This window comes from Leptonychotes weddellii, chromosome 1 (assembly GCF_054177405.1).
Source record: "Leptonychotes weddellii isolate Sample4059 chromosome 1, ASM5417740v2, whole genome shotgun sequence".
In the NCBI taxonomy this organism is placed as follows: Eukaryota; Metazoa; Chordata; class Mammalia; order Carnivora; family Phocidae; genus Leptonychotes; species Leptonychotes weddellii.
In genome coordinates this window covers 108,535,991-108,545,749 of record NC_138369.1, presented here as the reverse complement: position 1 = coordinate 108,545,749, position 9,759 = coordinate 108,535,991, and the positions used below count along the sequence as shown (strand labels likewise).

The following is a 9,759-nucleotide window of genomic DNA, read 5'->3' as shown; positions in this document are numbered from 1 at the left end:
TTTTTTTTTTAAAGATTTTATTTATTTATTTGACAGAGAGAGAGCACAAGCATGGGGAGTGGCAGGCAGAGGGAGAAGCAGGCTCCCCACTGAGCACAGAGCCTGATGCGGGACTCCATCCCAGGACCCAGGGATCATGACCTGAGCCGAAGGCAGACACTTAACCGACTGAGCCACCCAGGCACCCCTCCATCCAGGGTCTTACAAAATAAAAAGCAAACTGTCCCATTCCAAAAGCTCTCATCATGCCCAGCATCTAAAACCCTGCAGTGTCATCTGTTCATCCCCAGTCATTGACCCATCCTGTCATGCAAATAGAGGTGCTTTTTAATTTCACCTTTGAATTTGATCTTGAAGAATATTCGGAATTCATTGAACACACATTAACATGTCTTTTCCAGTTGACTTGTGCCATAAAGATATTCTGTTCTCTCTACTGATTTTTTCTCTTTTTGGGAAAGAAGAGAATTCAAGATACCACTTCACTGCTAGGAAAATCTTTGTCATTTTTTTTTTTCTTGTGCTTATTTTTCATCACACACAAACCCTAATTATTTTGTTACTGGGTGTCTCCTGGTGGGTGGGCATAGGCTGTACCACTTATTAGAGGTGTGTATGTATCTGTATTTGTATATATAGATATATTTTACAATGATCACAATAATGATATGAGGTGTGTTTTACTGTCTCCAGTCTATAGTTAAACCAATAAAAGTGTAGAAAGATTAAGAAACTCACCCAAAATCACACCTGTAATAGTAAATCTGCAGTAAAAGGCCTGTCTAAATTATTTGACCATGAAACCCTCCCCTCCCCACATTTAAAAAAACAACACTTCTATAAATAATTCAAGAGTCTGTGTACTACAGTCTCCCCGCCCCCCATCTTTGTCATCCCTGCAAAGCCTTCCCGGAAGGAGCTAATCACTTCCTCCTCCTTGCTGCCCTGGCCACAGTGTGTCATGGCATTTAGGATGCTGTGTTGTAATTTGCTTGTTTGCATATCTGCCTCTTTCTGAGGGCAGGGTCCCTGTCTTATTTTCTTTGTGTCTTCAAGTGATACTTAAAATCTAAAAGGGGTCCCATCAATGTTTATTGATTTGAATATCCGTCATGGCCACAGCTGACACATGCACGCTACTCAGAACCCCAGCTGAGGAGAGCAATGCACATCGCTCTGAAACAGGGGTGAAGAAAACATCAATCCCCAGTGTCTCCTGGGATAAAAATCCAACATACATGAAGTATCTTTAGTTAAAGGCACTCTATGGGTTAGTGTGGGCTTTGGGGTAGTATGTGTTCTCACCAAATAAATCTGCCAAGATGGCAGAGTCAACTGCTTTGAGTAAGCGTGTGTCAATAAGGCTTAAAAAAAGACACTCATATGCCATCTTGCCTTTAAAAAATTCTTTTCTATCCAAAAATATTGTTTTCTTCTCATGCTTTGATCCAGCAGCAGAAGATTGCTTATTCTGGTTCTGGATAAAGCTGGGGCAAAACTATGTTGGGCTTTCTCCCTTCAGTTCTGTGCTGGCAATTCCTTTTATTGTCCATATCCCTCTTCTGTACACTGGTCCATGACCTGATTCCCTTCTCCCCCCGTCAAACTCTGCCTTTTTGTCAGTTTGTTTCTGTATTTGCTATCAAAAAATATTTTGGGGGGTACCTTGCTGGCTCAGTCAGGGAGGATGTGGCTCTTGATCTTGGCGTCATGAGTTCAAGCCCCACAATGGGCACAGAGCTTGCTTTAAGAAAATATTTTAGGTCACTGACCCTTCTCTTTTCATGACACCTATCAGTAGTACATATCTCTGTGAATTAATGCAATATCCCCAAGAAGAAGGACATTCGACAGAGGTCAACTGATGGTCCTCAGATCATATAAGAAGATGACAACTAAACCCAGAATCCAGATTTCCTGATCTGTTTTGCCCTAGTTTTCACTCTCACTGTATGTTTAATTGTTATTGCTAAAGCTTCATGTGTTACCCTTGTCACCCCTAAAGATTTAGAGAGAGACCTGAAAGGTTTTCTTTTCACAAGACATTAAGGGAATGGAAATTGTGAAGAAAGCTGTGAAGAACCTCCAAGTTCTGTTCATTATTTGCCCAAATTGCTAGGTTAAGTACACAGGAAAGGGTAGTAGTCTTCCTACTTCCTGAGAGTGGACTCAGTTCATCTGAAGAGGCCATTCTCTGTCCATCCTTGAGATGCACGCAGCTGGTGACCTCATCTTTCTCTGAGCAAGTGTGGCCATGACTGAAAGGGCAGACACCCCCCAGGGAGCAGGCAGGCGGGCCAGGATGTGGGGAGGGTGATTCAGCAGGTAACAGCAGTTCCTTTCATGCCACCCTGCAGGAACGCCCAAGGGGCTCACCCTCTCAGACAAGTTTCAGAGGAGAGAGACCAAACTCCTAGTTGCCCGTGATATTTTTCTCAAAGATGAATTTTGTTTCTTCTTTTAGGAGGAAAAGTTGGTATCCTGATTCGCATAAATCAGAAAATTCCTTATGAATTTGATCGTGGCAAATGGATTCCTTTTTTTTGTTGTTGTTATGAAAAGGACTGACCAGAAACATCCCAATTTAATTTCACCTCCTGATAAAATATTGGGGGTGGCAGGTGAAGGACCCCCAGTGTGCAGCAGACTCCGGGGTTCCCAGCACATGTGTGTTGAGGGAGCAGAAGAATGGAAATTTTTGCAAGAATCTCTTTTTGAACTTCCTTAATCTACTCTGAGTTTAATAAGCGTAAAAATATGATGTTTTACCAAAACCTAAATATCACTGCTGATCTAAAAGCTTGTAATAAATGAAATTAATTTGAAATGAGTTGATGTCCTTTTCCTCACTGCTGGGCACTTGGATCACAAGAATTGAAATGTTGTTCCTATGAAGCATATGTTAAAGTGTGTTTTTTCCTCTCGCAGTGAGTATTTTTAGACCGGACATTAACATGCAAATTATATGGATTAAGCTCTCCCCCACCCAACCCCCCCACCTTCTTTTTTTTTTTTTTTAAATCTTTTTTTTTTTTTAAGATTTTATTTATTTATTTGAGAGAGAGAATGAGAGAGAGAGAACACACGAGAGGGAATAGGGTCAGAGGACGAAGCAGACTCCCTGCCGAGCAGGGAGCCCGATGCAGGACTCGATCCCGGGACTCCAGGATCATGACCTGAGCCGAAGGCAGTCGCTCAACCAACTGAGCCACCCAGGCGCCCTCCCCCGCAACCTTCTTAATAGCCTGTGAAAAGTCAGACCACAAAGGCACAAAGACGGTCTTATTGCTTTTAACCTTTGAGGAAAGGGGCTGCGTCTACCACTCAGAGTTTACTTGGGTATCAAACTCAAAAACATACCTATGGCTCCAAAAGGCCTGGCCAGATACACACTCCCACATGCATGCCGCGGTGCTCTTTGGACTCTGCTATGGAGACGGCCTGGAAATTAACGACACAGACTGAGAAGGACAAAGAGAGGGGGACAGGGATTTCTGAAATGTCAGGGACTCCCTCCTGGGAGCACTTTCCTAACAACTTGTCAGGGGCTTTCTCTGTGGCACTGAAGCTGGATTTTCCCACAGGTAAACTGGGTATTCAGTGCTTACTACAGATCTCTGCTTTTCTTGGAAGCCCTAGTGTGTGATCTGGAGCCCAAGTGGGGCTTGGGGGTGTCACCCGATGTTGGTTACTTCAGCTTGAAGGCCCTGGACTAGTGCTGGGCGTCGAGGGAGGTGAGGTCTGGTGCTTCCAACAGTTCCTGGGTCCCAGACTCACCTGTTTCCAAAGGGAGAAATCTGATTCCTGTCATTTCCCTGCTTTAAAACCAACTTCAGACCTTGATTACCGATAGACAAAGTCTAAATGATTTAGTATTGCATGAAGAATCTCAAGAAACTGGTTCCAACCTATGTTTCCTTTCTCCTTTTTTGACACTCATGACTTGTTTGCCCCAAGGACCCTATGTAGTCAGCCATCATAAACCTGGACAAACCTTCCCGGACCCACCTGCTCTACTGACTGAGCCTGGCAAACTTGTCCATGGAACCCACACGACTGTTAGCCATTGCCCAACTCCCCCGAGACTTACGTAAAATCTTTATTGTGACAACTTATTCCATTAGAGCTTGATTAATTTCTTACATTTCTGAATCTTCTACAAGACTATGAACGCCTTCAAGGCAGGGTTTGTATCCATTTCTCTCTGAATTTCCATCTTCCACACAGGCCCTGGTAAGGGCAGAGTTATTTTGGTGCAAGACATACATATTATACTCTAGTCATAGAGAATTTGCTCCTGTCCTGGGGACACACAACTAAGAAGTGGTATGACCCCAGGGAGGGTCTGCTGGCCCTCCCATCTACTCTGCCTGGGATTTCATCTCTGTAGAAGGGTAGAAGTAAAATAAGGTTGAATTTATTTCCTCCCTGCAAATAATGTCAAGTCAAATAGGAAGGCAACATTGAAACATTGAAACACGACTGCTGGAGTGGGAGTCAGTCAAATTGGATTCTTGCCCTACTCTGACACTACCTAGTTGTGCAACTTGGGAGAGATCACTTGGCCTCTCTGACCCTCAGTTTCTTCATCTACAAAATTAAGAATTTGTCCAGGGTAATATTATTTTATTTTTTTTTATTCTTTTTTAAAGATTTTATTCATTTATTTGACAGAGAGCGCACAAGCAGGGGGAGCAGCAGAGGGAGAGGGAGAAGCAGACTCCCTGCTGAGTAAGGAGCCTGATGTGGCTCTGAGATCATGACCTGAGCCAAAGGCAGACAGACGCTTAACCAACTGAGCCACCCAGGTGTCCCATGGGGTGATGTTATTTTCTAAGGCATATCCATAGTCGCCTATGGGGCAAAAGTCTTCAAGGAGGGGTTGAAGAAAAGGCAAAGTGAAAATGAAGTGGGTGATCCAGTTGTTCAGACACAAGGCGATTATGAAAGTGCCCAATACAGGCCTGGTGCAAAGAGTCCCCAAGAGATGAGAGGTTTATTCCTTCCTGATGCCTTTATTTCTACATCCCAGCATGGGAAGTTCTTCTTCCCTACCCTGCTACTGTGGGCAACCTTTGAGGAGGTAAGCACAAAGTAGTGGAAGGTGCTTCACAAATGTGGGCCTGTTATGGGTTGAATTGTGTCACCTAAAAAAGATATGTTGAGGGCGCCGGGGTGGCTCAGTTGGTTAAGCGCCTGCCTTCGGCTCAGGTCATGATCCCGGAGTCCCTGGATCGAGTCCCGCATCGGGCTCCCTGCTCGGCGGGGAGTCTGCTTCTCCCTCTGACCCTCCCCCCTCTCATGTGCTCTCTCTCATTCTCTCTCTCACAAATAAATAAATAAAATCTTTAAAAAAAAAAAAAAAAAGATATGTTGAAGTCCTAATCCCTAGTACCCCAGAATGGGACCTTATTTGAAAACAGGGCTATTACAGAGCTAATCAAATTAAAATGAAGCCATTAGGGGTGGGCCCTAATCCAATATGACTGGTGTCTTCATCAAAAGGAGAAATTCGGATGAAGAGACAGACACACAGAAGGAAGATGAGATGAGGACTCACGGGAGGAAGATGGTTATGTGGCGGGGTTGATATTTGGCAAACCCCAGAAGCTAGAAGCAAGGGAAGGTTCTCCCCTGGAACTGTCAGAGAGAGCCTGGCCTTGTCAAAGGCCTTGATTTTGGACTCCTATTCTCCAGAATTGTGAGCCGACACATTTCTGTTGTTCTAAGTCACCCAATTTCTGGCACTTTACTATAGCACCTTTGGGAAACGCATTGAGGATTCAGGCTGAGCGATGTGGGCTGCACAAGGGGGCATGTGTGCGTGTGTGTGTGTGTGTGTGTAGTTGTGTGTGCTGGGAAGGTGCTGCTGGTGCTGGAAGGTACTTCCATCATGGGCAGGTAGTGGATGAGCCCCTAGGAGACTCAGCCGACCCCATTCATCTAAAATGACTTAAACCCAGTAGCAGATACTTCACCTTTCCTCCTCCTCTCTTTGCTCTTCTGTCTTTCTTTGCCTTACTGCAACTCACAAACCCTCCCTCACCTCCTCTCTGCATTGGCTCTTTTAAAAGGGACATTTTATTCTGCTGTTTACTTAGAAATGTTAGTACTACAAAATCTGGCCTGGTTGAAGAGGCCTCCAGTGAGGGAGGGAGACAGGCCTCCTGCTTGGAGGAGATTTGGGGAGGCTCAGATCCTGGTGGCACCAGTAAAAGGAAGCCAACTAAGGTAAACTTCTTCTTCTCCTTCTTTTTTTTTTTTTTTCCCCAGTTCGTAAATCCTCCTTGTGAAATGGCATAATAGCTGCTGTATAAGAACTCCACTGAAATCCCCCCTCTGGAATCTTCGGGGCACCTGACCTAACCCTCGCCCTCCGCACGGTGGAGGCCAGAGAGGCCTCCCTCTGTGTCCCTCATCACAGCTTTCCCCTGGATCGGGGCTGGGGCTGCTTGGCTTGAATGGAGGATTGTTCACTGGAGCCAGCAACCGGCAGGGCTGCCAGTCCCAACACTTAAAAAATACAGTACTGCTTTTAAAGTAGAGGAGAAGGGCATTGAAGCAAGGGCGCAGGGGTTCCTTGTCAAATACACTGCCCATCTGTCCCAGCTCTCCTTGGAGGGGAGGGCCGAGGCTTCCCGAGGCAGAGGAACAGTCAGTCCCCCGACCTCCACCGCCAAACCAGCAAGATTGGGGCGGGGAGGGGGGAAGGAGGCCCGCTTCAGCTCCGAGCTCTCCAACAGACCATTTCCTGGGCCGATTCGAACTGACAGTTCCTTTCCCATGAGCTCACTCTCGACGCTGGCATTTACAGAGTAACTATGGCTGAGATGCGTGCCGCGGACATCTGGCACATGCTCAGAGTTCAGTGCTGGAAAGAGAGGTCGTTTCCGTGATTGAGATCGCGAAGGCTCTTTCGTACTCCATGAATTGGTCGAGAAATTATACCCATAATTTGTCTACTGGGACGAAATGTAATTATAGGATTAAATATTCACGTTTTAATTATTGGAAAGACATACATTAATGAACGATTATTGAGATATTTTCCATATAGAGTGAAATAGGAAAACCTAAAGAGTGAAGCTTCTCTGTACTCGCAATGAAATTTCATTGGGGTGCCTGGGTAGCTCAGATGGTTAAGCGTCTGCCTTCGGCTCAGGTCATGATCTCAGGGTCCTGGGATCTAGTCCCGCATCGGGCTCCCTGCTCCTGTTTCTCCCTCTGCCTTTCTCTCTCGCTCTGTCTCTCATGAATAAAAAAAAAAAAAAACTAAAAAAAAAAGAAATCATTTCATTGTTCGTTGCAGCAGGAATATTTTTAGAAAAGGACTGAAATTATTCAGTTGCCTGAGTGACTTGACCATCATTGAATAAAACCCTGGCTAGGAAGCCAGACTGCTACTGGTGGTCAGCTTCAAAATTCCCCAGGAGTGTATGGATACAAAGAAACTAGAGATCCCCTCAAGAGGATCGCTTTTGTTTTCCTGGTGATGGGTAGAGGGCAGAATGGATGGTCTCTGACTGTTCTCTGGGATTCAGACAATTCTCTTAAAAAGGAAAACAAAACAAATCGAAGGCATTGTTGTTCATGAAGTGCCAGAAAAGGGACTCTCACGTGGGCAGAACCTACCTTTGCTAAGCCACTGGGAACATCCTTCATGAAATGGATTATAGGCAAGCATTAGGAATGGCTCTTCTGACAGTCTTAAGGGCAAAAGAAACAGAATATAGAGATAATAACATCTTGATTTTCTAGGTGAGCTCCAGGGGACACAGAAGCAATGTTACCATGAGAGAGCAGAAGCCCATCACAAATGGGTCCCATAAAGGCAAAATTACAAGACCACAAACACACCTCATTGAAAAGGAGGTGCATTTTCCTATTGTTCCAAGTATAATGTAGGGGAGGAAGGTGGAGAATAATATTCAAGGCATCTGCAAAGGAAATGAGCCTCCAAATCACCTTTTTTGGTGCGTTAGTCTGAAAGGACACCTGCCTCATTCATCAAATAAGCAGTTTTTTCAGGCTCTTTTTTTTTTTTCACAAGATCAAGCCCCGCTGCTCTGAGGAATGAATCAGAGGCATTACATTTACCACAAAAATAACTAATTGAAGGAAGTGATTTACCTCTTTCTTATTTTATCACATTAGAAGGAGCAAAGATTCCAAGTAAGATCAAATTCTTGCCTTATTGATCACGTCTGAATGCTGACCATGTTTTTACAAAAGAAACAATGCTATGTTCTCAAATTCTCAAAATGAGTAGGCCAGAATTACTTAATCAAATCTATAGTAGGAAGTGCAGAGCTGAACAATGCACTAGCTTGTGTGTTTTGACTTCGCTGTCTCCATGGTAATGTGCACGAACAAATTGAAAAATATGAGCGATTTGTCTTTAGGGTGGAACTTGCCAAATCTTATTTAGTCTAATTAGTTTTTAAATTAATGATATTTTAGATGGATAAAATGTTTTCCCAAGAATTCTCATGCAAAAAAATGGTCGTATTTACTGACTTTGGTATAATTAAATGTTCATAATTTTAGAGTAAACCAGTTGTGGAGTGAGAATTACTAACAGTTGCATAAATTAAAGTAGTAAGCATCTCAACAAGGGCTGTGTTGGTAAGAAGCTGAAACAACCGTTAAAAAGTGAAAATTTTAGTTCACCTGATTATTTGGCATCATGGGAATCCCAATTCTTAAAAGATGGGAATATATTTTTAATTAAATATTTATCTTATTTTAAGCAAATCCTACTAGTCACGGAGGCTGTGTCCTCAGGGAATTAACTGGAACACAATGAGGGGCAAAGCCACTGGAATCAAAGGGGTGTTAAAAGTTAACACTCGGAATATCAATGTCCAAGAACTCTCAAACCTGTTCAATCTCGAATATCTAGAAACTGTCTTCGATCAATGTCCAAAGTGAGGTACGTAACCCTCTCGCTGCCATCGTTTAAAGACCATTAGCAAAAGCGTAGAGAAGAGCTCAAGAACGCAGCTGCTGTTCTGGGGGCCCAAACCACAACTGGTCCCAGGAATTGGGTGGAATATGCAGGAAGCACAGGGGATCACGTTTTGCTCTGTAAGATTAATGTGAAGTTACCTAGAGTTATGGAAGAGAGGTTGGTGAAGAGTCAAAAAAGAAAAAAAGAGTGAAAAACCTGAGCTTTGAGCGCCTGCAGAGACACAGCCAGAGCCTTCTCTGCAATCGGTGTTAAGTGTCTGAACACAAGGAAGCCAACTGCATGATCCTGCGAGAAGGAGCAACAGACAGTGGGACTGGCATTATGGGAAAGGAAACAAAGCTGCCCAAAGGAGAGAGAAAAGTCCCTGAGCTTCTTGAAGGTCTTTCACATTTTGTCAGTGAGGAAGGCTGGAGACCTCGTGGAAGAAATACTGTGTGTACTTTACTATGAACACGCGTGCCCACGCGCGTGCACACACACACACACACACACACACACAGAGGAGTTTGTTCTGTAGTGTACTGGCACCATTCTCAGTTAATAAAACTTCATAAGGTTCCAAATGTTAAGATTATATTGTCAAGAATACACAGCTGATCCAGGAGTCTTGGACAATTTTAATCAAGATTCTGCTCCTCGGCATGTATCATATGATCTTATTGATATGAGGAATTCTTAATCGCAGGAAACAAACTGAGTGTTGTTGGAGTGGGGGGTGGGGTGGGAGGGATGGGGTGACTGGGTGATAGACACTGGGGAGGGTATGCGCTCTGTTAAGCGCTGTGAAT

At 44.1% G+C, this 9,759-nt stretch overlaps 1 long non-coding RNA gene across 4 annotated transcripts in view; it reads right to left on the bottom strand.

Moving 5' to 3' along the window:
- Positions 1–6,249: 6,249 nt before the first annotated feature.
- The window catches only part of LOC145723220 (uncharacterized), an 18,029-nt gene continuing 14,519 nt past the window's right edge, over positions 6,250–9,759 (bottom strand). For 3 of the 4 annotated variants that reach the window (XR_014148126.1, XR_014148125.1, XR_014148123.1), the window contains 2 exons: positions 7,633–7,706; positions 6,250–6,962 (listed from right to left, as the gene is read on the bottom strand). This is a non-coding gene — a long non-coding RNA (uncharacterized LOC145723220). The remainder of the gene's footprint in view (positions 6,963–7,632; positions 7,707–9,759) is intronic. The other variant, XR_014148127.1, reaches the window with a different exon arrangement.